The sequence below is a fragment of the Pristiophorus japonicus genome, chromosome 14 (genome assembly GCF_044704955.1).
Source record: "Pristiophorus japonicus isolate sPriJap1 chromosome 14, sPriJap1.hap1, whole genome shotgun sequence".
NCBI classification, from domain to species: domain Eukaryota; kingdom Metazoa; phylum Chordata; class Chondrichthyes; family Pristiophoridae; genus Pristiophorus; species Pristiophorus japonicus.
In genome coordinates this window covers 122,260,796-122,274,046 of record NC_091990.1, presented here as the reverse complement: position 1 = coordinate 122,274,046, position 13,251 = coordinate 122,260,796, and the positions used below count along the sequence as shown (strand labels likewise).

The 13,251-nt window shown below is 42.4% G+C and overlaps 1 protein-coding gene and 1 long non-coding RNA gene across 2 annotated transcripts in view; both read left to right on the top strand.

Annotated features, from left to right (window-relative positions):
- Positions 1–13,251, top strand: part of LOC139280078 (transmembrane protein 263-like) — a 275,014-nt gene that overhangs the window by 144,434 nt on the left and 117,329 nt on the right. The window lies entirely within an intron of this gene.
- On the top strand, positions 10,019–11,313 carry LOC139280079 (uncharacterized). The gene is made up of 2 exons (XR_011596615.1): positions 10,019–10,096; positions 11,209–11,313. It is a non-coding gene; the product is annotated as an uncharacterized lncRNA (long non-coding RNA).

Sequence of the window (13,251 nt, the reverse complement as noted above, 5' to 3'; positions counted from 1 at the left end):
CAAAAATCAATGGGTACTGCTAGTAATTTCAATAAATACAAAGTTAATTTTTCAATGCATAACTTGGTGTTCTCCTATTTAATGGAGCACACTATTATTGCCACTGAAGCAGCACCAGCGCTCTCTTGACAAAATCTTTCTGACATTGTGAAAGTGAAGGAATTGTTCAATGTCTACGTCAGAAAACAAATTTTTTTCTCAACTGTATGCTCTGCGACATATTGTTCGTACAATTCATGGCTATTAAAAGTTGCAAATTGTATCGTCTGATAGATCATTCTATAAAAGTAGGTCACTTCTGCAGTTAAGATTGCTCAAGCAGAGATTCAATATATCATGCTCAAATTACATCTGAATGATGCTCCTTTCTTAATGTTTTACTGATTTTATTTGAAAGAAGTACTGTGTACAGACTTAAACATATTTGCTTCAATTTTGAAGGATGTCATTCAGTTTTGTGAATTCTCCACTGACCTTCCCACTTTGAAATGATATCAGTCATATCCTGAACCCCCCACCTCCCATTCCATCTTGTTGGAATTTCTTCCTCCTTTGTAGGGGTCATCAACCAGGGGGCATAGATTTAAAGTAGCTGGGGGGAGTTATAGAGGAGATATGAGGGGAAATTTCTTCACCCAGAGGATAGTGGGGATCTGGAACTCACTGCCTGAAAGGGTGTTAGAGGCAGAAACCCTCACCACATTTAAAAGACACTTGGATGTGCACTTAAAGTGCCGTAACTTACAGGGCTACGGACCAAGAGCTGGAAAGTGGGATTAGGCTGGATAGCTCTTGGTCGGCCGGCGCGGACACAATGGGCCGAAATGGCCTCCTTCTGTGCTGTAAATTTCTATGATTCTTTGTAGGTTGAGTGTTCCTTAACTGCTTTACCACGTTCCAAGCATTCCTCAAAAATGTGGTCTCTTGCAGTGATTGTTTTCTTTGATGCTTACCATAAAAGCATAGTATGTGTCACAAAGAACTGGCCTTTTAAATAACTGAAAACCTTTAGACACTATTGAAAATGTACAACATGCAGATTCAACTATTTCAGATGAGACTGCATATAATTTGAACTTCGCTATTGCACAATACAGTCCACAATTAATAATTTTTTAAGTAACTTTTAGGACCTAGCAGAATTACAATCAAACTCATGCTGTCGTGATTTTTTTTTTTGCAGAGATGATTCGGGTTTGTACACACTCACATGAAGCTGATAGCATGTCACTTCAAAGTTCTGGGCCCAAAATTCCACATGGACTTTTTTTGGCTGAGGTGCATCCAATTTTTGTAGTGGTCCAACTGCTCCAAAAAAAGTTCCAAGTTTCGCCAGCATAACCTTTCATTTTGGAGCGGTGCAGGTGACCTTAAGGTCTGTGGGTGGAGCTTAAGAAAAACTGAGGGTGCCAGGGTAACGAGGGATGCTCTGAAGGGCTGAGGCACAAATAAAGCATTCTCCCTTTGTAAAATAAATCACTAAGTGAGACTTGGGACAACAGTCTAAAATTTCAATATATGAAACAATATGACATTTCTTTATTCCTTTTTAGCATTTATAGACTTGTTTCACCTCTACAGTGCCGGTGCTGCGGCAATCCCAGGCTGGAAGGCTCCCCCAACCGGCCCGCTTCTATGCCGGGCTGAAAGGACTCCGCATCGACACGCTACTATCCTGGGCCGGAAGGATCCCGCACCGGCCCACTGACATCCCGGGCTGAAAGGACTCTGCACTGGCCCGTACATATCCCAGTCGAAAGGACCCCGCACTGGCCCATATCTATCCCGGACAGATAGGACTCAATGCTCCCACATCCCCCCGGCAGACTTGTCTTCAGCTCCGCCGATTTTCTCTTCTCTGCGATGATTTCCTTAAGTGTAGGGAAGGTTTTTCAGATAGGTGCAGTGTGCTGTTTTAGAAAAAAATTGTACTTGACCAAACTCGCTTAAATGGCCAGAAATGGCGCACCCAGCAAGTTCCGCCACAAGTGACGGAAAAAAATCGGACGTACCTACTTTAGAATGGCGCAGAAACTTTGGCGAAACTTGCAGATTTTAGTTTGCTCCAAAAAAACCAGCGTAGGTGAAAAAAATAGCGCAGAATGGTGGCAAAAATTCAGTACTTTGTTTTACCACGTATCCAGCAGTTTGTCCCTGCTGCAGGTAGTGTTCATGTGACCTTGTTGTTTCTTGCAGTCTGAACAGTAGTTGGCATTGTGTATGTTCAGCCAAAGCTGCTGGCATAAGATCAGTCTTTGAAAAACCATTGGTTTCATCAAATGTTTTTCTTTTAAAATGTCTTTCTTAACCCCCATCCATCCCAAACCTTTTATGCATTGCATTTAGGGGAGAATATTTAGTGCTGGCTTAACTGTATATGGGCACAGTGGCTGTTTTTTATTTTCACAGTTGCAGTTTTTATTTCTAAAATAATATACTTCAAAAAAATCAGGTGGTAGGATTATACAACAGATTAATTGAAAAGTGTGAAAACAAAACTTCATTTCAGATTTGTGAAATTTCAAAATTGACTGCGTTCCCATTGAAGTAGTTGCACATGCTTTTAATGGAGTTTTGATGTCAGTGGCAAATATTCCATGATGTCCCTGAAGAACTAAATGCTGTAACTAAATGATTTCGGTACTGGATATAGGGACTGAAACTCAGCTCAGAGTGGAACAGGATGCTAAGGTTGCAACCATCTAGAGATAAATAGAGAGGGGTATGGAGTTGGTGGCAGGAGAATAATACTGTGGTTCTGATCTTCCAAAGGTTCATTTAAAAGAAGTTGTCATCATGCAGCTTAGTTGTATTAGTCGAGGGAGGTGATGGACAGATAGAGCTAGATTTCATCAGCATACGTTTGGAAACTGACCCCATGCTTACAGACACTGTCACATGCAACATAGAAATGAAGAAAAGGAGGGGCCAATGGTAAGATACACTTGAGGTGACTGCAAGAACATAAGAAATAGGAGCAGGAGTAGGCCAAGAATGGGAAGAAAAAGCAGATGATGGAGAGGCACTGGCTGCATTGCGACACGTAGATTGGAATCATGCAAGGGTAGTTCTATGGAGTTGGATCACAAAAAAGATGTGGTGGATGATGGTGAAGTGATTTGTTGAAGTGAATTAAATGGCTCTGAAGGGGCAAGGAGAAAAATTATCCGGGATATCACTCATCATCTTGGCTGGAGAGATCAATTTGGTTCGGATCGAGTGAAAAGTGGACTAAAAAGACTTGAACAGGAAGTTGTGGGAGAGGTGAGCACGGAGCTGGATAATAACTTATTTGAAGACCTTAGAGAGGAGGAGAAGGAGATTAGAGATGAGGCAGTGGTTAGAAAGGCTTGAGCATTGTCTTTTTTGGGGGTGGGGTGATGCTAGATTTGAAGGGGAAGAAACAATGCCTGAACATTGACTGTATTAAACACACTATGTAAATGCAGGTTGTTCTGATTTGCTCGCTCATTACTACCGTAATACTTCCTATGAGTAGACAACAAAACAGCAGAACCTAGATGCTCAGACATGTTCATGGAGACATTTTTTTTTCTGTCAGCCATTTAAAAATCTTTGGTGTGAGGACTTGAGTTGTTAGTCATGGAGTATTTCTTATGTGATGTATATAGGCTGTCACCTGCAATGATATACTGTGAGCCTACAACACTCTTGTTCTTAGCTTTTCAAGGACATCTTATTGTCTCTTGATTGCCCACTGCATATTACTTTCCACAGGATATGATCCATGCTCTTCAGAAGGGCTGATCAGATAAGTTAGACATTCATCCTTTTTATGATTGGCACCACAAATGGGATATAGATCAGTGTTACATAGAATTGCATAGAATGTATAGCACAGAAAAAGGCAATTGGGCCCAACTGGTCCATGCCAGTGCTAATGTTCCACACCAGCCTCCTCCCATCCCGCATCATGTAACTTCAACAGCATAATATTTTCTTCTTCATGTATTTATCTAGCTTTCCCTCCATGTTGTCCTATAGGACTTGATGACTAGCTGTGCCTACAGCAACACAGTTTTAGCCACATGCGCTAAATTTAGTAGAAATAACCTTATGTGCACCACAGGGTAAATGTACAGGTACAACGTCCAGACTCCTTGGGACCAAGTCCATTCCGGTTTTTGGGTTTTCCCGATTTCAGACACAAAAATCAATAGTCTGAAATTCGGAATCCATGCCAGATTTTGGATTGTGCCTCAAAAATGTCCGATTTTCAGACAATAATTCTGGATTCCGGACGACTCCATCAGCTATGCGCAAAATGTCTGGTTTTTGGAGTTCTGGATTCGGGACGTTGCATCTGTACTTCATGTGTACATTGGACAACACTGTACTAGAAGAATAGTAGCCCCACTTCAGCAACATCAGCAGCATTGCTGTTATACAAGGCTGCTATCTGTCCAGTGACAGGATTTTATAACCTTGGTTAGTGACAGAGAAAACTCATCTCTTGCTAAATTCTTGCAGACTTTGGGCCCGGGTTTGGTCAAACCTAAGTTCTGCCCATGTACCGTTGAAAGGACTGCTTAGATCCTGACGGTACTTTGGGCAGAAGTTTGGTGGGAAAAAAAATGCCATTGGGCTAAAATGGGCCTTACACGGGCAGCAGCGGGTAGTAGGTCGGATTCTGGGCTGCAACTGCGATCCTCGGCAAAGTAATGGCGATGATAGAGTCGGGCCCAGGGAGGGGGGAGCGGGAAAAAAAAAATTCCACAAATGAAAAAAAAAACGATTACAAATCCTTCAGAGGATCCTCTCCAACAAAATCGCTGCAAAAGAAATGAAAACCAGTTCACTAACCTTTTTCTTGCAGGTCTTCATACTTACCGTTCAGGTAAGACCTGTCTCCACGCGGCGGTCTTTTCTGCTGCTAGAGCGGAGGACCGCCTGGACCAATCTCAGGAGGGAGCGGGCAGGAGGACTTTTGTCAGTGTTGCATGCCAGCAGACGCTCCCCAGCGGTCTTCTCTCCCTGCTGGCGTGAGGGCGTCACCAAACTTGCTCGGGGGGAAAGCGCCGAAAAAACAGGCAGAAAACTCGGTGGCAGCGGGCAGTAAGTTCACCAAATTCGGGTCCATTAACTTGATGAGGATATATATATGTTTAATTAATGAGCTCTAAACCAATGGAAATAATGTTTAGTGCCTTAGGTTGGTATTTCAGAAGTACAAGAAACTATCTTATGAACAAGTTAGTTGTAACATTGCCATTTGAGAGGAAGATGGACCTCTTGAAGAAGTAGTATAACCAATCAATTTGAAGGGATTCAAAATTTGGGTGTATAATAGTGAAAAATTGATTTTTTTTTCCCCACAAATATGTTGGGTTGACTGAATCAGTTGTAAGTAGTTTCAGCAGTCTCCTGCTGTCACTGTCATGCTCATTATTATTCAGCCTGGGGAAGCAACAGTTTGGCAGCAGGGGATTGTGCTGATAATTCCACAGGGTGGGTATTGTAACTTTGCTGCTAATTTTTTTTTATATAGCTTTGTGTTTATTGTAGTAACACAAGATACATAATGATAACACCAAACATGTTTTGGCCTTGTTTTTGATCAGACAGCATGGGTTCCAAGAGGAATGTGCACTGAGGCACAATAAACTAATGAGAAAATAGCGGCATACACGGCAGGAGGAATTTGGGGATATGACTTGATGTGGTTAATTACAGGCCTGCAGTTGTCATGTGATCAACTGAAATAACCTCTTACGTGCAGTCCACAAGTCCTGTTATGGATCTGGTGTGCTGTTTTGATACACTGTGGTCCAAATCTATCATAAGATCTCATGTGTTTTTGAGATCTTGTTCAAATCCTTATGATCTTGTATGTTTTTTTTATAATTGATGATCTACAGGACTGTGTTCACATTTTAAAACTACCAGATTTAAAAAAAATATTGCAGCACTGTACGTGATGATGCTTTTACGTGGGATTTTTTTCATTAAGTTTATCTGAAGATTATCTGAAGAGGTGCAATTGTGATAGATATTCTATCTGTAGTTACCAATATTCTGATTTTATAAAATGTGGTTAGTTTATTTACTAGTAAATATTTTCATAAATTATAACCCTGAGATTATTTTTTTAAATCCAAGAGCAGTTAGAGAAAGCCTGAACATAGTTTCTTTTTGGTGGATAAAGGATGAATTTGAGGTGAATTTTGTCATGCAAAGTTAGATTATGTGAACATGATAACATAACATAAGAACATAAGAATTAGGAACAGGAGTAGGCCATCTAGCCCCTCGAGCCTGCTCCGCCATTCAACAAGATCATGGCTGATCTGGCCGCTGACTCAGTTCCACTTACCCGCCCGCTCCCCGTAACCCTTAATTCCCTTATTGGTTAAAAATCTATCTATCTGTGACTTGAATACATTCAATGAGCTAGCCTCAACTGCTTCCTTGGGCAGAGAATTCCACAGATTCACAACCCTCTGGGAGAAGAAATTCCTTCTCAACTCGGTTTTAAATTGGCTCCCCCGTATTTTGAGGCTGTGCCCCCTAGTTCTAGTCTCCCCGACCAGTGGAAACAACCTCTCTGCCTCTATCTTGTCTATCCCTTTCATTATTTTAAATGTTTCTATAAGATCACCCCTCATCCTTCTGAACTCCCAACGAGTAAAGACCCAGTCTACTCAATCTATCATCATAAGGTAACCCCCTCATCTCCGGAATCAGCCTACGTGATCAATAAATTATCCATGCCATCTGATGGGTATCATGGGTATAGGTCTCAGTTACTGGGGAAATAATCAGAGTTTGAACTAAGGTTGTTTAAAGCAAATCCAGGAAAAATTAGAGTTTTGCAAATGTGGAACACTTTACCCCGGAAGGCCATAAATGCAAAGTCCGAGCTTTTTAAAAAGGCAGATAGAGTGCATTTCGTGGCAAGGGATTCAAATGATAAATGTGCCAGTGGAGCAGGCTAAATGCCATCCATTTAATTTTTGACCAGATGGTTCATTTTTTTGAGCAGACTGTCCATTTCTTATTTATAATAGAAACTGGGTGGCTGCTGTCTGGTATACTGGGGTTTTCGCCATTTATTTTGATCGATGATTTTGTTTTATCTGGTGTTGCAGGATTCAAAAGTATCATAACTGGATCAATTCAAACCATTCTCATAGGTGAAAAATTATCAGAGCCTTGCAATGAACTATAGCACTACTACTGAAGAGCAGTCCGTCAAGTCCAAATAATTGCTTTAAACTAGAAACTAATGCAAAAAACTGAGTACAAAAATTAATAGGAAGTGTAATTGCAAACAATGAATAGTAAAAGCCCAGAGGCACTGCTGCATGTAAGAAAATAAATGGCATACAGGGGGGAAAAAGGATATCTTGCAACTGAGAGAGTCATCATTGCAATAAATGTAACCCTTATCTTCTCTCCTTCTTCTTCTTGGCAGTCCCCCGGAGTCGTGGATGACTTGCTTCCACACTAAAATGAGTTCTAAGGTGACTGATGAGACCAATGCGGGATCTACAGGCTCTGTCACAGGTGGGGCAGATGGTGGTTGGAGGGACGGGTGGGTGGGGTGCATGATTTGTCGTACGCTCCTTCCGCTGTTTATACTTAGCTTCCGCTGTTTGTACTTAGCTTCTGCGTGCTCCCGGCGAAGAGACTCGAAGTGTTCGGCGCCTTCTCGGATGCTTCTCCTCCACTTTGAGTGGTCTTGGGCCAGGGATTCCCAAGAGTCGGTGGGGATGTTACATTTTTTCAAGGAGGCTTTGAGGGTGTCCGTGAAGTGTTTTCTCTGCCCTCCTGGGGCCCGCCTGCTGTGATATAGCTCTGAGCAGAGTGCTTGTTTCGGGAGTCTAGTCGTCATCATCATCATCATCATAGGCAGTCCCTCGAAACGAGGATGACTTGCTTCCACGCCAAAAAAAAGGTGTTTCGAATGAAGAACCCAAACTACATCCTCAAGGGTGTAAGATGCCTGTGCGTGGATTTTTTTTACGTGTGGTGGCCGTTGCACACCAGCTACACACGGGCTTGACAGAGCTAGGTCTTGGTCCAGTGGCAAGGATTACCCAAGACAACTGGAGACCTGCTCTGTTGCACGGACCTAGTGCGCACACATATCGCAGTATGGGCTGGCCCGTGCTGCCCCTGGGAGCCTGGCCCCGAACTCACACCTCCACTGGGCCCCAAACACATCCCTCCACAGTCTCTCACAGCTCCTTCACCTCAACCTCGCCACTCCTGCTGCGTCTGCCCATGCTTCAATCACCGACCTGGACCTCGCTGCCGTTGCCCTTCTGCACCAGCTCGCGCTGTACCTTGCAGTGGCCTGCCTCCATGCTGTCCAGGGGCTGCACGTCGCTCCTTTTATGGCCCCGACCTGCCGCTGATGGTTTCTTGCAGGTCGGGGCTTCCACACTACTCCCTGGGCGGCAAACCATCTAGTATCGAGCATGTGGCCCAGGGAGTTTAGTATCGGGCATGCGGACGATGTGACCCGCCTATCGAAGCTGATCGAACGTGCTCAATGCTGGGGATGTTGGCCTGAGAGAGAATGTTCTTATATCAGTTGAATGTTGAGGCCACCTAACAGTTGAAATAATTTTCCCTAATACAGTTTTTAAAACTTTTTGCCTAAGTCCCACCTCTCGGCCCAACACAGCCCTGTGCTCGGTCTGATTTTGGAGTTGGCAAAAGCTGTCGCCCCCAGTGTTGCCGGACTTCCAACGTCTCTTCCAACTGGTACTCATTGGAAATATCAAGAGCAAAATTATTAAAATGGTGACCACTGCTCATGCACAGTTTGGTGTGACCAGGATTAGTGGCAGAATGCATTTAATGGATGAAGTGAGTACAAGCAAGTTTGTGGTATTCGGATGGAAGATCAAGTAAACTGCATCACAGAGAAATGTTAATCTGATCTGTTGTAAAATGCCTGTGCCCCGTCCACACTCTTCCTTATGGTAATTGCTCCAGACATTGCAGAAATATCCCTGATCTGGCCTTTTCAAACTGATTGATCGTAATTTAATTTCTAGAAACATAATCGTTGAATAAGTACTACGAACTGCCATTAAAACAGACAATTTTATCATTGTATTACAGCTTGGTGCAACTTTTGTTCAACAATTTAACCTTCATAAAGCCAGCAGAGAGCACTCAACAGAAACATTGAGCAATTGCACAAAATTGATTAGATTCTGAATGATGGCCATGATAGTTCAATACACTTGGATCAAGCTTACATTTATCTGGACTTAATTTTCTTGGATCAGTTGGCTCTTTCTAGATGAACAGTCAGTGTGATCCCTCAAGCTTGTGTATTTTAACTCCTGCACAGTTGAAAGTGCCCTTCCACTCTTTACTGGTTTTTGTCGATCACTACATTTGCACTTGATCCTGCAGGTCACAATAATTTTCTGTAACTTAAGTTTCTCATCACAAATTTTGAGTACAAGATGCTGAAAGTAACTTGAGATCAAACACAAATTACAATTTATAATGATGATAACATTGAACTAGAAATAACATACTGATCACCACTCTCATCATAATACTTATGGCTGTAGTCTATATCAATGATGATAAACTGATAATGTGTCTAAACTGGCATGCATAGCTGTTTCTCGTGATGCAAATAAATAATGTGGTGTTAGGTTTGTCCCCATGTAACGCTGCAGGGTGATCGGCGGCGGGTGCAAAGTGTGCCCTCGAGCAGGAAAAGTTGCACTGTGTCTCGATTCAGTAGGATTTACTGTTCCTTCTTGCCTGATTATGAGTCTGCCGGAAGGAGTGCAGTAGCAGCAGCTCCTCCAGAGCATGTGAGAAACAAACATCCAGCTGGGTTCCAGGCACAAAAGCAGCCAATTTAAAAGGTTAGCAGCAAAGCCACAAGTTCAAAAGGACAGAACAACTGGCAGGGCCACGTGGAGAAAACTGGAAAGGAGTCAAGAAGTGTAAAGAAGGAAATAGTCGAGAGGAAAACAGGAAATCAAAAGGAGAGAAGCATCACAGGGACAGCTGAAGGAGAGAAAGTAACCGAAGGTAATGCAAATCCTGCTGCTGAACACAGGAACAAAGCTGAAACCAAGAATCAACTGGAGATGTAAGTGATCGGAAGGGTAAAGGCTCGGCTAAAGAAAACAGTAAATCACTCGTAAATACTGTTGTTGGAAATGGGCAGTACTTGGGATATTGAGATGGAAATGTAACCAAATTGAAGACGGCACGTCACTAACAGCACAAGACATTACACACGAGGGGGTGGGGGGGAAGCACGTTTGAACTAGAATGTCAAACCGATGGGTTTCACCCTTTTCCTATGGATCCACAACACCCAGCGCGCATGACAACAAGTTATATAGCACTTTGAACGTAATAAAATGTCCCAGGGTGCTTCATAGGAGCATTGCAAAACAAAATTGGAACATGAGATATTAAGGCAGATGACCAAAGGCTTGGTCAGAGGTAGTTTTAAGGAACGTCTTAAAGGAACAGAGAAGCGGAGAGGTTTAGGAGAGAATTCCAGTGTTTGGGGCTGAGCAGCTGAAAGCACGGCTGCCAATGGTGGAGTGATTAAAATCAGGAATGTGCAAGAGGCCAGAATTGGAGGAGCGCAGAGATCTTGGAGGATTATAGGGCTGGTGGAAGTTAGAGATAGGGAGGGGCGACACCATGGAGGGCCAACAACCAACATAAAATAGTAACCAGGTAGAAAGGGATTCTTCAGTTGGGCGGAAGTACCTGTTCATGTTGACAAATCTTGTCAGAGATACAGTTTTCACCCTCTGTCAGTAATGTGTGCAATATGTCTACCCTGTATCATGCAACTGATGTGTAACAGTGATGGGAAAGCTGCTGTTGTGTTTCAGCTGCTGTCGTACTGCAGTAAATGTCCAAAGCCATGCTCCAGGTTCTAGACTACAGTGAGTAGCGTCACAGCTGGTGATTTAATAAATAACTTTACAGTGCGAGCAAATGATGGGTACAAAGCAGAGCCAATATTGCTAGATTCTTAGGTCTGATCATACACAAGTTTGCATGCTATATATTAGAAATGTAATACTTCTGCTTACAAGACTTTGCAGTAATTTAATAGCAAAATACTGCGGATACTGGAAATCTGAAATAAAAACATAAAATGCTGGGAATACTCAGCAGGTCTGACAAAAGGTCATCGACCTGAATTGTTAACTTTGTTTCTCTCTCTCTCCACAGATGCTGCCTGACCTGCTGCGTATTTCCAGTATTTTCTGTTTTTATTTGTAGTCATATATCTACTTTGTATTTTTCTCTTAAATAAACCATGATAGATGGACCTCATTATTTTTACACTCATGCTTCATAATCCTGTTCAGCCAGCAGGCTGAAGAATTGAGAAGTAATGAACGAATGGTGAAAGAGAATTTCTGAAATTCATGCACTTTCTTTTTAATTTCAGAGCTGAACAGATTGCTAGGCATAGATGCTCATTATTGGGAAAGAGAAACCGATCATTCTACATTTGGCCTTGTTAGCTCTGGTCCCCAGCAGCTCTCGTACATCACAATAGCCAATTTCTGGGGCCATTGGTTCATAACATTTCCCTTTTATTGTAGGTCTATCTCACTTTAAAAAAAATTAGCTAAGCTTCTTCATTTATCTGAATTTATGTTGGATATTATTACCAAATAGGAGCTGTTCCTTTGTTCTCAAGAGTCCCCCAAAACAAAGATGCAATCGCTGTAACAGTGTAACTGGGAGACATGAGCATTTTGGTATTTCATGAGCCATTAAATTTGCACTATTCAACAGTGGTGTGACTCTTGATCAAAGATAATCAGTCAGCATAGATAGTTCTGCCTTCTACACCAGCTCCCTTCCTGGGCTTCAGCAGTTGTCTGTCTTCCATTCAAGTTTTTCCATAAACAATCCAGCTAGTTCAGTTTGGATGTGCCTGCCTCATAACTTGCTACAAATCATGCCCTGTATCCCATCTAGTTTGGCGCTGCAGAGGTATTTTTTTTGTGACATTTTAGCTGATTGCTCTTGCAGTTAGAAAATATTTAATGCTCTTTAAAATACCTTAGCGAGCTTAATGTAACACTTTTCAAAAACATTACATTGATCATTAGTATGTATAATACTGCTTTAGTGAACACTTTCACTCTGATAATTACGATTAGCTGCTCCACCAGAATGATTCAGAACAGTAAAAATAAAAATGATGCTTGTGCAAACTCATTTTCCAGGCATCAAATCCTAAAATATGTTTTAAGTCCAATCCAAACCATGAGTGCTGGATGGATGGAATCATGGGTAATGAGTAGCTGCAGTCAGAATCCCCCTGCAAAGATGCAATAAGGCTCTCCAGTCGATGGCACTTTGAACAGGCCCCATCTCCTTCCCTATATCCTTGGACTCTGGCTTAGACTCGGGTACTGTGAGAAGTTATCACCTCTCAGCTGGGAGTCTCGAGTCAGAACCGATCTGTGCTGTAACATCACACACCAAAAGCAGCCGGCACAAACTGACCTGAACCGAACCGAGAGATCGCAACAAATGGCATTGGGCTCTGTGTATGGGAAACTTAACATGGGGCATATTGCCGGGGTGGTGGTGATGTCACCAAGCCAGAGACTTCTCTGTGGTAGCACTGATGACGTTTCGAAGCAGGGGCGGGTGGGGAGGTGACATGGAGTGGCAGGACATTTGAAGCACTGAGTTCTCTCAGGCTGCTGGTAGTAGTGCCTGGGAGATTCATGCCCCATTCCGGGAGTCTTCTGGGCAACCCAGGAGTCTGCCAGGCAATCCGGGAGCTTCAGCCACCCTATGTCCAACTATTGTGCCATGAGCCACATGGACAGTTAGTTGAACAAACATTCAGAGAACTGCACTTCATTGGCCAGTAGGAAATGACATTTCTATTGCAGGAAGGAGGTTGTGCTCCATTTGAAAATATTCCAAATTTAGTTACATCATTAAATGTGAATAATGATTCCATTTTATTTGAGCAAACCCGACAATCTTGCACATGTTTTGAACCTTAAGACAAAACCGACAAATTAGTTTAATCAGACTTTTGTAATCTGCTGATCCTTACAGAGAACAGCATGTTGGATGGTAATTTTTTTTATCTCTGAGCATATGAGATTTATATATAGTTACTCCATTTCTGCTTGGGCCAAGGCTGGTTTTAAGCTCCATTCAAAATGATGTAGATAACTTTACTGTAAAGCACCCATTATTACTCAGTAGTAGAGGAAAAAATTACTTTGGATC